The following is a 12,775-nucleotide window of genomic DNA, read 5'->3' as shown; positions in this document are numbered from 1 at the left end:
AATCATGTAGTGCTAGACACTTGGAAGAGGACAGATAAAAACATTAAGCCCAGTCCCATTTTAAAGGTATTTTTTGCACCTGACCTTCTCTTCCTAACCTCTTCCCATGGCTGTCACTCTTCAAAGTTAGTGTTGATATTATCTGTCACTCCGATGTATCACGAAATCGGGTCAGGAGCCAGACCACTTGGGTGCAACTCTTGGCTCTGCCGTTTCCTTTATCTGACTTGGATAAGTTGCTTCACTTCTCTGATGCTCAGATTTCTCATCTATAAAGTGGTTGTAATAGTAATACCTTCCTCCTCTAGTTGTAATGGGGATTAAACAAATTAACATACAGCTGGGGCAAGAGTAGATTTACAGTTGTGAGCATGTGAAATACAGAATTTACTCTTGTATTCTTGTTTATTCTTATAGTATACATATTTCCATACAAACAACTGCATACCTACTTTTGCCAACCCCTGTATATAAAACCCTTAGGACAGTGCCAGCCCATGTCAAGTATGCTTGGTAAATATTCACTCTTTTTTATTTAATATCACATCAGACATGGCTGTTTTGTGATGCTATCTTAAGCATGAAAAGCATTTCATTTATTATTATGGTTGATATTGTAGTAGCTTTTATTACTAGGGTGAAAAATGGCCAAATGTAAATGAACTTATATCTGAAATATTTTTCTCACCAAGTTTACTGAATGTTTTCTGTGCTCTTTCTGTAACAGACTCCTATATTCTCTACATATGTCATAATAACTCCATATGTGTGCATTGCATCTTAAAGATTATGAGCTACTTTTATTTGTAAAATCTCCTTTGAATCAGAAATCTTTGCAAGATGGACAGGGCCTGTTTTATATCCGTTCCTATATAATTTAACAGGAAAGATAGCTATTCTTACTGTGATCAAGGAGACTTGGCAAGATCTCCAGGCTAATTAAAGACAGAGCTGGAACTACTATCCTTCTTGTCCAGTAGTTCACACTCATTGTCAAGTTCCACAAGTTTGTGGACGTTTTGTTAAGCTGCCATCAAATGGACATGTGTTTATTAATTATATCTGTGTACATATAGTAGCTTCTACCTAACCACAGGAAGTAGGCATTGAAAACCCTTATAGAAGAAGTCACACTCCAGGACATTGCATTTGAAATAAAGGTTGGGCAGTAGAAATCCTAAATGAGTCTGTGAAAACTTTAACAACTTTATGCTCACTAAAATGACTTAACACAGTACCATAAATAAGGACAACATTGGTGGGAGCTTACACATTTCAGTGGGTTATGAGGTGGTTCCAGGATCTCCCTTCCCAACAGGTGCAGCAAGTAGCTTGTATGTTTTTTGTGCGTATTTGTTTATTTTGGCAGGTATTATGCTCACCGCAGGTATTTTTAGGGGGAGGCTTGCTTCTCCATCCAAATGTTCAATGCCTTTTTGGTTTTATGACTCGGAATTATTGATTTCCGTCTTCCTGCGGCCCACACCTGTGAATGCCTCTTAGATGCCTCTCAGCGTTCTTCCTCAGCTCTGACACAGCCAGAATGTGATAGAAGGCTCCGCTCCCTCTCCCCACACCTCCTGTGTCTCTCGCATGGCCTCCAGTAAGACCCCTTTCCCTTCTGCTAGTTCCTTCACCTCCTGTTTTCATCCTCAAATCCCAGGACATCTTTATTAATTTACCTGTGAAAGACCGACTGAGCATATTCTAGAACTAAACCTTTTTCACTGTTTCAGAATAAAAACATGAGTGCCATGACTTTGCATAAGATTTCATTCAATCCCGTTAAACTAATATGCATCCAGTTTCTGTATACGCAGTCATAGATCCTCAGGAAAATTCCCTTTGTGGGCCTGGAGCTTCATGATTCATCCAGACTCATCCTGATGCATTTCCCTCCTCATGGGAAGCCTGTGGAATGAATGAAGTATAGCTATTGTTTATTGTCCTTAATTAAAGTCCCCTAAAGTGTTCTGTGTTTTCACAGTCCCTCCCCTCTGAAAGCTTCATATCTGTACTACCCAAGTCTCTTGCCAGAATTGTGTTTTTATTTTTTTAAAAAATGCTTGCTAACTCTTTACGTACATCTTTGTAAGAGGGTTGGGGAGAAATGTGTCCTGTTGAATTGTCAGTGGGTTGAACAAAGTATTGATTGACAAGCAGATGAGTTCTGACAAGGGGACAAGGTGGAAGAGTCAAACCCTCTTCCCACTCTTTTCTGAAACAGACTGGTGGGTGCAGTGTGTGCAGCCTAGATGCCCCGCTCTGGACCCAGGCCCTCTCTTCTTCAGCAGCATTCAGAGTGGGCGGCGGACCGCTCCCAGATCTCCTTCTCTCTCCTAATTGCTCGCTGCCTAAGGGAATCACTTTGCCCCAGGATGAGACCCCTCCCAGGAGGACAGGAGCAGACAGCATCCAGTGAGCTTTCCTCTAGAGCACAAGTGTCTGACCCCCTTTCCTAAAGTCAGAACAAACTCCAAAAGGCCATTCAAGCACCAGAGCTCCCAATGGGATCCAGGATTTCTGCTAGGAGGGCATCACAGGTCAGTTCCTCCCTCTGCCTACTTCTGCATCCTTCCCTTCCCACCAGGGCTGATCCCAAGAGCACTCCCAATAAACCTCTTGCACACAAAGCCCAGAGCCTCAGAACTTGTTTCCCAGGGAACTCAACCTCAGACAAATTGTCTGGTGATCTGTGCCGTGGGTTGCCTGAAACTTGAGGGCAAAATCCCTCGGTGCCCAGCCCCTACTGCTAAGCAAGCCACACTGGTGCAGGGCTGTTGTGTTTCGTCAAATCCCATGTTTGGCAGTGAGCTGAAGTTGTGCTCATGACATACAGATGTTGCTTGGTGTGGAACTTCATGGGGAATACTGGGAGCATGCAGTTTTTTGACTGGTATCTCTTAGCCAAAATGTCTTCTTGTTATGCTCAAAGAAAACAAAGAATGGCTTGGCCTACATAAACCTTAAATTTGTACTCTTTAAATATTATCCTCAGTGTTGAGGTTGGGTACACAGTGGTGAGCAGAAAGGATGTGGCTTGTTCTTCCTGGTGGGGATAGAGGCAAGTTTAATTGGAATTGGGCCCTGGCTGGATAGCTCAGTTGGTTAGAGCATCATCCCAGTACTGCAAGGTTGTGGGTCCTATCCGTCATTGGGGCACATACAGGAATCAACCAATGAATGAATATATAAATAAGTAGAGCAGCAAATCGATGCATCTCCCTCTCTCTCTCTCTCTCTCTCTCTCTCTCTCTCTCCCCTTCCCTTCTCTCTAAAATCAATAAATATTTTTTAAAAACTGCAGTTGAAAAATAAAATTTTTAAAAAGAGGCAATTACAGTATGGCCAGACATGCTGTGATTAGGGCAACTGTACTGCCCTATGGAGATACATATGCAAGGCAGCTAACCCAGCGTTGAGGAGAGGATTTAGAGAAGACTTTTCTATAAATACAGGAGTTGGGGATTGGATTGGCAAGTGAACCAGGGGAAAGGGTTGTGTGGGATCTTGTGCAGGGGGTGGAGGGCTCATGGAGAGGCTTGTGCAGAGCCTGGTGGGTTTGAGTAACTGAGGCACTTCCATGGTTCTGGCTGGAGCATGGGATTCAGGGCTAGGGCGGGGAGAGGTGAGGTGAGGGCGGGGAGTGCGGAGATCAGCAGAGGTCAGATCCTGCAGGGTTCAGCAAACAGGTCGGAGAATTTGACCTGTGTCCTCAGAGCAATGGGGAGGCATCAGCAGATTTTAGGAAGAGAGTTTATCTGATCATATTTGCTTACTCTGTGAGTTTAATATTTGTGAACTGAATTATGATCGTTTATAATATAGATTAATATAGTCATGTCGGCGGAAAAAAATTGAAGCCAGTGCTCCCAAAGTAATCAGAATGATGGATTAGTCTCTTCAGTGGGTTTTGGTTATAAGAGGCCCGGTTTTAAGGACATGAGTGGATTTCAAGAACTCCGAGGACAGGAAACAGAGAATGTGATGCTGAAGGTGCAAGTGTGAAAACCAAGAGCAGGGAAGTGGCCACTCCTCTGTGTGTGTGTTTGTGCGCGTGCGTGCATGTGCGCATGCGAGTGCTGCTCTCTCTCTGTCTGCATTTGATCTTAGTCAAAGAGCTGAGAAGCGACACTGCTCTCTGTCCTGAAGTCTTTTCTTTTCAATGTGTCTTTGTCTCTCTCTCTTTCTTTTCCTAGCTTTGTTTCTCTGTTTTTTAATTTCTTTCTCACTGGGCCTCTCTGCCTCTCTGAGCAAAGCAGACACCGAAAACATGTCTATTAAAGAGATTCCCCTGAAGACAAGTTCCCAAGCCCCTCCTCAGCCCTAGCGTATCCCATCTGAGTTACCAGAAATGCCTGGAAGGATGTGGTTGAGTGGTGGTGAACTCAGTCTTTTTGGGAAAGGAGTTTTCTGTTGTAGACTGTCTCGGGACTGGATGGAAAGCGTAAATATTTTTCTTTCTGTTATTTTGTTCATGTCTAAGCTTCCTTGATTAAAAAGTAATTATAGTTTCCCCCGAGTAAATATTTGATCTAAACTCAGCCGATGTGGTGACATCAATACTGCACAGGAGGGTTTCCCCAAATTCAAATCTGCTATGGCTACCCACCCCAAACACCACCCCCCCCACCATGAGTCACAGTTTTTCTGCAGAAAAATCATTCAGATGGCCAAATTGTGGGGGAGGCACTGAAGGCAGATATTGATCCGTGAAGAATAAATGAGAGAAAATGACCAGGACAAATAAACAAACTTTGGGGAACCGAATCAGAGAAATCATTTGCCCCTATCAAAACTCCCACTCCAGCCAGCTGTTCTCTATTTTGAGAAAATAATAATAATAATAATAAAAAGAACATTGACTGATGTACTTGTTAAGGCTTGGGGTTTGTTTTTCTATGATGATATTATTGGAGCTGCTGCGTCTTTCTTCGTGTGTGTCATGCATATTATTTCCCCAGCTCCATTCCATTTGAAGTGAGATGTTGCTTCACCCCGGCAATTTGGATTGCCTAATTGATGTTGCCAAGGAGGAGGTCTCTCTTGGTTACTCTGTCACTCTTCTGCACTCACAACTGTCTCTAATCCCTCTAATGAGTATCTTAGTGGCATGCAAGCATGTCTGATGCTGGGAATAGAATGGTGGCTAAGGATACAGAGTGAAACCTGAAGCCAGAATGTTCAGGGCCTAGAGTTACTTGAACAGACTGTCTCTTGATTAAGCTGGAATACTCTACAATGTGCTATTTAATAGTCATTAAATGACGTTCACTTGCACATTTCTTATATAAATGAACTCCTTCCCTTAGAAGGAGTATGAGGCAGAGGAAAGGGGTTGGGAGAGGTTGGCAGGCTCCAGTGTCACGTCTACTGTGACTAGTGTGACATTAGCAAGCCCCCGACTTCCCTGGACATCCTCTGTTAAAGGAGGTCAGACGCAATGGTCACTAATGTCCTCTCCACAAATCTAATATTCTGGATGGAAGCATTTTGGGACCTAATCTGAGAAAGTTGTTTCCTCTCTTAAGCAGTTCAATTCTCTTTCCTAAGCTGGAGATAATAGGAGAAACTATGTCCATGAAATTGGTTGTTCGTATTTCTTGAGTAGGGTTAATTGATTTTTTTCTTGTCATTTCATCTGCAGAGGACTGCTATTTAATGTGTTCTTCCTTTTCTTTTTCTCCACCAAAATGTGATGTCTGGGTGAGTGTGTGGGGGGAAAGGATGGGTCTGAAGGAGCTAAGAATGACCCATTATACCAGCAGAACACAGTGGTCAGCTAAAGGACCAATGTAGCAATTTTCCCCTCTCTTTGCACACCGTGCAGTGTACATCGGCTTTTATGCAACAACTACTGCCTTCTAGAATTCCTCCACCTCCCTGTTACTATTTCCTGGGACTTCCTGGAATGAGTTATTTACAAAGACTTTTGCAAGTTCTTATAGCCTATCGATACTCACAGTTTCACTCCGTACCCAGCAGGTCCTCACTAAAGACTTGTTGAATGGAATTGAATACTTCAAATGTTAGTTCTTAGATGCAGCCATTCTTTAAGGAAGCCTAAGTGTCATGTCCTTAGGCATGAGAAAGCCTCATGACCACAAAGGACATTACTGCAGCATAGCAGTTGTGCTGTGTTTGATACTGAAGGACCCGATGACTTCCTCCGTTGTCCTCCTGATGACTCCAAGCAGTGCCACATGTACTCACCTCTGCCACATTTGTAGGGAACACCTATTAATAGTTTTTTCATTCTTATTGAAAAATAACTGACATGCATCATTGTATACGTTTAAGGCATACGGCACGATGGTTTGACTTAGATGCATTGTCAATGATTACCACAGTGGGTTCAGCTAATGTCCATCTTCTCATACAGATACACTGAGAAGAACGAAGGAATAAAGGAAAGCAGATTTTTCTCTTTGTGATGACAACTGTTAGAATGTTTTCTCTCAACAACTTTCCTACACATCATACAACAGTGTTAGCTTAGTCATCATGTTGTACATGACATTGCAGGTTATTAATCTTGAAATTGGACATTTGTACCGATTGACCACTTCCTCCAATTCCCCATCCCCCAGCCTCCATTTCTGGTAACCACAAATCTGATCTCATTTCTATGAGGGTTTTTTCTTTTTAAGATTTCATATATAAGTGAGATATACATATATAAGTCTTTCCCTGTCTGACTTATTTCACTTAGTATAATGCCTTTAAGGTTCACCCCTGTTGTCACAAACTGTAGGAATTCCTTATTTTGTTTATGGCTGAATATTTCACTGGGTGTGTATCACAACTTCTTTATTTATTCGTCCATCAGTGGACACTTAGGTTGTTTCCATGTCTATTGTAAATAATGGTGCTATGAATGTGGGGGTGCCCATATCATTTTGAGTTAGCATTTTGTTACCTTGGATGTATTCCCAGACGTAGAATTGCTGGGTTGTATGATAGATCTATTTTTCAATGTTTTGAGGATCCTTCATACTGTTTTCCATTGTAGCTGTACCAATGTACAAAACAAACCCCACAGCAGTGCACAAGGGTTCCTTTTTCTCTGTATCAACACCAGCATTTGTTATCTCTTGTCTTTTTGATAATGGTCGTTCCAACAGTCATGAAGGGATATCTCATGGGGCTTGTGATTTGTACTTTCCTAATTGCTAGAGATGTTGAGCATCTTTTCATGAACCTGTTGTCCTTTTACATAGCTTCTTTGCCTTCCATATGTCTTCTTTGGGTAAATGTCTATTCAGATGGCCCATTTTTAAAAATTAGGTGATGGATTGGTTGCTTCATTTATTTATATATTTTGCTATTGAGTTGTATGAGTACTTTATATGTTTTTGATATTAACCCCTCATATTGCTGGCAAATACTTTCCCTCTTTTTAGTTTGTTGTTTTTTCACTTTACCGATTGTTTCCTCTGCTGTGGAGAAGCTTTTTAGTGTTGTGTAGTCCCCCTGGTTTATTTTTGATTTTGTTGCTTGTGGTTCAGCTGTTGTATCTAAAAAATGATTGCCAAGATTCATGCCAAGGAGCTTTTCTCATGTTTTCTTCTAGGAGTTTAATGTCTTACATTTAAAGATTTATTTATTTATTTATTTATTTATTTATTTTTAGACAGAGGATAAGGGAAGGAGAAAGAGAGGGAGAAAAACATTACTGTGTGGTTGCCTCTCACATGCCACCTACTGGGGACATGGCTCACAACCCAGGCGTGTGCCCTGACTGGGAATCCAACCAGTGACCCTTTGGTTCACAGTCTGGCACTCAAGCCACCGAGTTACACCAGTTAGGGCTAATGTCTTACATTTAAATATTTAATTCATTTCTTGTTAATTTTTGAGTAGTGTAACATATGGGTTCAATTTCATTCTTTTACATCTAAATATCCAGTTATCCCCGCACAATTTATTGAAGAAGTGTATTTTCTCCACTGAATATTCTTGGCTCTCTTGTCAAGTATTCGTTGACTATATATCCTTATATTTACTTGTGGGCTCTCAATTCTGTTACATTAGTTTATTTACCTGTTTTTTATGCCATTACCATACTGTTTTGATGATTATAGCTTCATAATATAGCATGAAATCAGGAAGTATAATATCTCCTGAATTGTTCTTGTAAGATTCCTTTGATTATTTGGGGACTTTTGTGGATCCATATATATATATAAATTTTATGAGTGTTTTTCCACTTCTGTAGAAAATGCCATTGGAATCTTGACAGGGATTGCATTGAATTTATAAACAGCTTTTGGTATTATTGACATTTTAATAGTATTAATTCTTTCAGTCCATGAATACAGGATACCTTTCCATGTATTTGTATCTTCTTTCAGTTATTTAATCAGTGTCTTACAGTTTTCAGCATAGAGATTTTTCACCTTGTTTGTTAAATCTATTTCTAAGTATTTTGTTACTTTTGATGCTACTGTAAATGGGATCAATGTCTTTATTTCTTCAGATATCCTGTTAGTATATAGAAGTTCTACTGATTTTTATATGTTAATATTTTATTCTGTAACTTTACTTAATTCATTTATTAGATCTAACAGGTTTTGCTTGAGGCTTTAAAATTTTCTATATATAAAATGTCATCTACAAATAGAGACAATTTTACTTATTCCTTTCCAATTCGGATACCTTTTATTTCTTTTTCTTGCCTGATTGCTCTTGCAGGGACTTCCAATACTATGTTGAATAAGAGTACAGTGGTTTATACTTGTATATTTCATAGATTACAGGTTTTTATTTCTACTGTCACCATCCTGTTATAAGCCTCCTAAACTCAGTGGTTTGCAGACTTTGATGTGCATCAACATGACCTGGAAGACTTGTTAAAACACAAATAACTGGGCACCATAGCAGAGTTCCCGATTCACTAGGTCTGGAATGGGGCCCCTAGAATCTGCTACTTGTAAGTTTCCCGGTGATGCTGATGAGGCTGTTCCTTAGACCCCACATTGAGAATCTGTTCCCTAAATAGTTTCTTTACCCCTTCTCTGAGCCTCCAGACTTATCATCCATGCAGAGGTTAGAGTGATCTCTTAAAAATGAAGTCGTATGACCTCATTCCCCTTTTATTACCTCCCCAAGTTCTTGCCCAGACTGGGAGGCCCTGCATATTTTGCCTTATGAGTCCACCAGATGTGACCAGCTTGGCTCTCCAACCTTGCCCTGCCCTATCTGCATCTCTCTCACCATTCTACCATGTCACCTGCTTTCATTCAGGATCCAGCCATACCTCCTGCTCTTTCCTGCTGCCAGTTCATAGACTCTCTGCTCTCTGTGGAAAGCCTTCTTCTCTCTTCTTTTACACCTACTAGTACCCGCACATCTTTTCCTCCTCAGAAGCTCTGTCACTCCCTCAGAGAAGCCATAGCTAGTGACACAAGGTCATGTTCCTGCTTATTCTCTTTCGGAGACCTTTTTTTCATTATAATGTTTACATGGTATTTTATGATATTTATTTGTATTTTTACTTTATGAATAACAATATTTCTTCTTGGGTTGTAAATTCCATGAAGGAAGGGGTCATATATGTTTGGTCACTGCTGAATGTTCTTAGCAGGACCTGGCATATGGTGGTTATACAATAAACATTTGTTCAGTGATTGGAGGGATGAATGGGTAGTTCAATGCATGGTGAATGGATGGATAAAGTTCTGGAATGCTGGGATTGTAGAAAAACTTAGAAGAGTAGGGAGAAGTGAACCTTTCATGTAGTATTGGTCTATGGATTGCTGTGTGTGCAGGTTTATGTGCCAATGAACATATTTAAGGTCTGTTTCTGAAATTTTTGTTTAAGAAGACAGAATTGCCTGGTACAGTCAGCACCCCCACCCACTTCACTTGGTCAGAGAAGTTCAAAATATGTGTTCTCTTAGAACTTTCTCAGGCACTCTGATTCTGTGCCTGTGACTCAAAGAGCTGATCTGTATATCTTCGTATTGTAGTGCTGTTTATCCAGAATAAAACCAAAGTTTTGAGAAATGTATCCTTGGCTCAAAATAACAGGATTCTTTCAGCGATACTTTTGTGGAATTTTAAATGTTTTTCTTTTTGGGTTGTCATTTGTCCTTCAGCTTGGCCCATTTCTCTGGGGAAATTTTCTTCCTTCTGGGACCCTATACTCTGCTTGTATCTTTTCTGGCCAATCTTACCTTCTTAGATTCCTCCCATGGAGCTTGTGCCCAAAGCATTTTTCATAGTTCATAAATAGGTAAGTTCATAGCAACTACATGACACAGCAAATTCTGAACCCGAGTCTGCTATTTACTCTTCTACTCTAGCAGAGCACTAACTTTCCTGCCTACTCAGTGGGCCCCCATTTTCCTTTTTTGTTGTGTGAACTTGAGGATTTAGAGAGGAGCAAGCAATCATTCAGGGGCAAAATGATCAAAGTCAAGTACCCTACAGAGTCAGTCTAAAAGTAGCCAGGACATTTGAGACTGGAGTTCCTGGTTTTTATCACTCGTGGTCCATGTAGAGAGGTAGTTCCATAGTGATATTTTTACCTCCTGGACTTTGAGGGTTTTCTTTTTTCTGAAAAGTGTGTTTCAGAGAAACATGTTGCCAGATGGAAATCACTGCCTGAGCTTGGCATTGACACAATTTACCCAGGTGCAAAAGCAGTGTCAGGTACTCCTAGAAGTAAAACTCAGTTTGGGAGCCAGAAAGACCTCATACACCTGGAGTTAGGATGATACCCCAAATGAGGGTGGATAGTACTTCTTTTTGTCTTCCCAGGGTGTTTTTTTTTCTGGTATCAGAGCATGCTTCCTCTTGTGGAGAACCAACCCTCCCCACTGTCATTGCTTGTGGTTTAGATGATTCTTCTTGGAAGACAGTTCTCTCTCTTGCATTTCTGTGCATCCTGATTCAGCTTGCAAGATAGAGGTAGGTTCTCCCTCCAGTCAGTAGGTAGGTTTGTTTCCTAACTAAAATGATAAAGATACCATCTCTCTTTGGACAAGATTTGCTAGCATCATCCGATCATGAATCAAGGCAAATGCAGACTGCCCCGAGAGGCAAGGTGAGTGCTATTGGAAAAGGCAAGCATGTGGGGAAGGCAAGAAGCATGGATGCAGGGATGCTTGGGAGCTCCTGAGGATGAACAAACTCATGCTATACAGGTGGGCATTTGGTGTGGTAGAGGTTTAGGAATAGAAGTCAACCACTCAAAGCTGTTCTATGGCACTGCAAAGAAGTGATGAGGTCAAGTTGAAGTTAGATTATCCACGGAGCATTGTTTTTATCCAGTAGGAAAGCGCTGTCAGAATTAAGCTAACACAGTGAACCCTGTGAGGTAAGACAGTTGGTAGGTTCTTTCAGGACCAGGTTTGTTTTTGAAGGGAAGAATCATATTTTCTTTTCCTTTTATTAATTTTTTAATTCTCTTTATGTATAGATATGCATGCACATTCATGTACATGCTGGTGCACACATGTGTGCATATATATGTGCTTGTATATGAGTATGTGCCTTGTAGCATATATGTATATGAGTTTATATGCCTGTATATGTACGTATATTTAGGCATTTATCTTTCTATTGTAGGGTGCAGAATCATAATCATTGTTCTAGTATTTTATTACTAATTTACATAATCAGCAGTGTATTTATTACCAAAGGTCTTTTTATCCTTTCAGTAACAGTTTCAAGGGGTGATTGGAGAAGAAGCTTAAAAAGGAAGTAGATTAAATTTATCAGACAAAGTTGTAGTGGAGAATGTTAATAGGTAGAAAGAAAGGATCAGAGGCAAATGAACAAGCAAAAAAGTGAGCAAAGAACCAATTTAAATACTAAACCTTTTATGAAAGGGACCTATTGGAGGCTGGCTTTGATTCATTCTGCAGACTTTCAGCTGACTTCTCATCTTACAAACTGTGTGTCAGATACCTAACCAGCACCGCACTCTTCCAATATTTTTTGGTCAAAGCTATTCAGGTCCCTTCCCTTGCCCTCTGGTTTCCTGCCTCTGCACTTACAGGCATGCTGTGCCTGAAACCCTCCTTGCCCCAGCCCTCTGTCTTAGCTCCCCAAGGCCAGACGCCACCCAGAGCCTGGGTCCAAATAACACTGAATTTACAAGATCCCATCATCCTTCCAGTAGATGCCTTGTCTTACTTTCCATTTGACATATGGATGCTAATATGTTGAGCGATGATTTGATGCTTTTCACTGTCTCTCTCTCTCTCTCTCACACACACACACACACACACACACACACTCACACACTCACACACCAACACCGCCTGCCCCCTCTCTCTCTCCTTCCCTTCCAAGTTAATTTTAAGATTGGTTTCTTGGGACTGGTCCTGGGACATATCACCTGTGAGATGAAGATGTATGAGGAGTGCACAGAAGTTGTAGTCCTTTATTTTTTAAGAGAAATTTTCACTCGGGAGCAAAGTTTTAATTGGATGTTGAAACTTCCAGATAAGCTTTTGTGCACCACTTGTCATGAATGTATGGGGGAAGCAAAAGAAAAAAAAAATCAATATTCTACAGTACTTCTTTCATCCCAAGGAGGTTGAAAGACTTTAGCTGCAAAGTGAAGAGATCAGAGGAGAAGCAGATTTATTAAAAAAAAAAAAATCCCATCTTAACAATGTCATTTAGAGGAACAGACTCTTTCTGAAGCAATTTCTGATCTCCTTTGCAAAGACGATCACTTCTAATAGGCGACCACGAAGATAAGAAGCAAGAAGAAGAAGGTACAAAGAGAAAAACGCAGAGTACAATTTTCTGTTCTCTG

General features: G+C 40.7%; 1 protein-coding gene across 1 annotated transcript in view; it reads left to right on the top strand.

The window, feature by feature from the left end:
* LOC118501813 overlaps nucleotides 1–12,775 on the top strand; it is a 164,447-nt gene that overhangs the window by 92,658 nt on the left and 59,014 nt on the right. The window lies entirely within an intron of this gene.

The sequence above is a fragment of the Phyllostomus discolor genome, chromosome 7 (genome assembly GCF_004126475.2).
Source record: "Phyllostomus discolor isolate MPI-MPIP mPhyDis1 chromosome 7, mPhyDis1.pri.v3, whole genome shotgun sequence".
NCBI classification, from domain to species: Eukaryota; Metazoa; Chordata; class Mammalia; order Chiroptera; family Phyllostomidae; genus Phyllostomus; species Phyllostomus discolor.
Note: the sequence above shows the minus strand (reverse complement) of the source record. Positions and strands in the feature narration are given on the sequence as shown.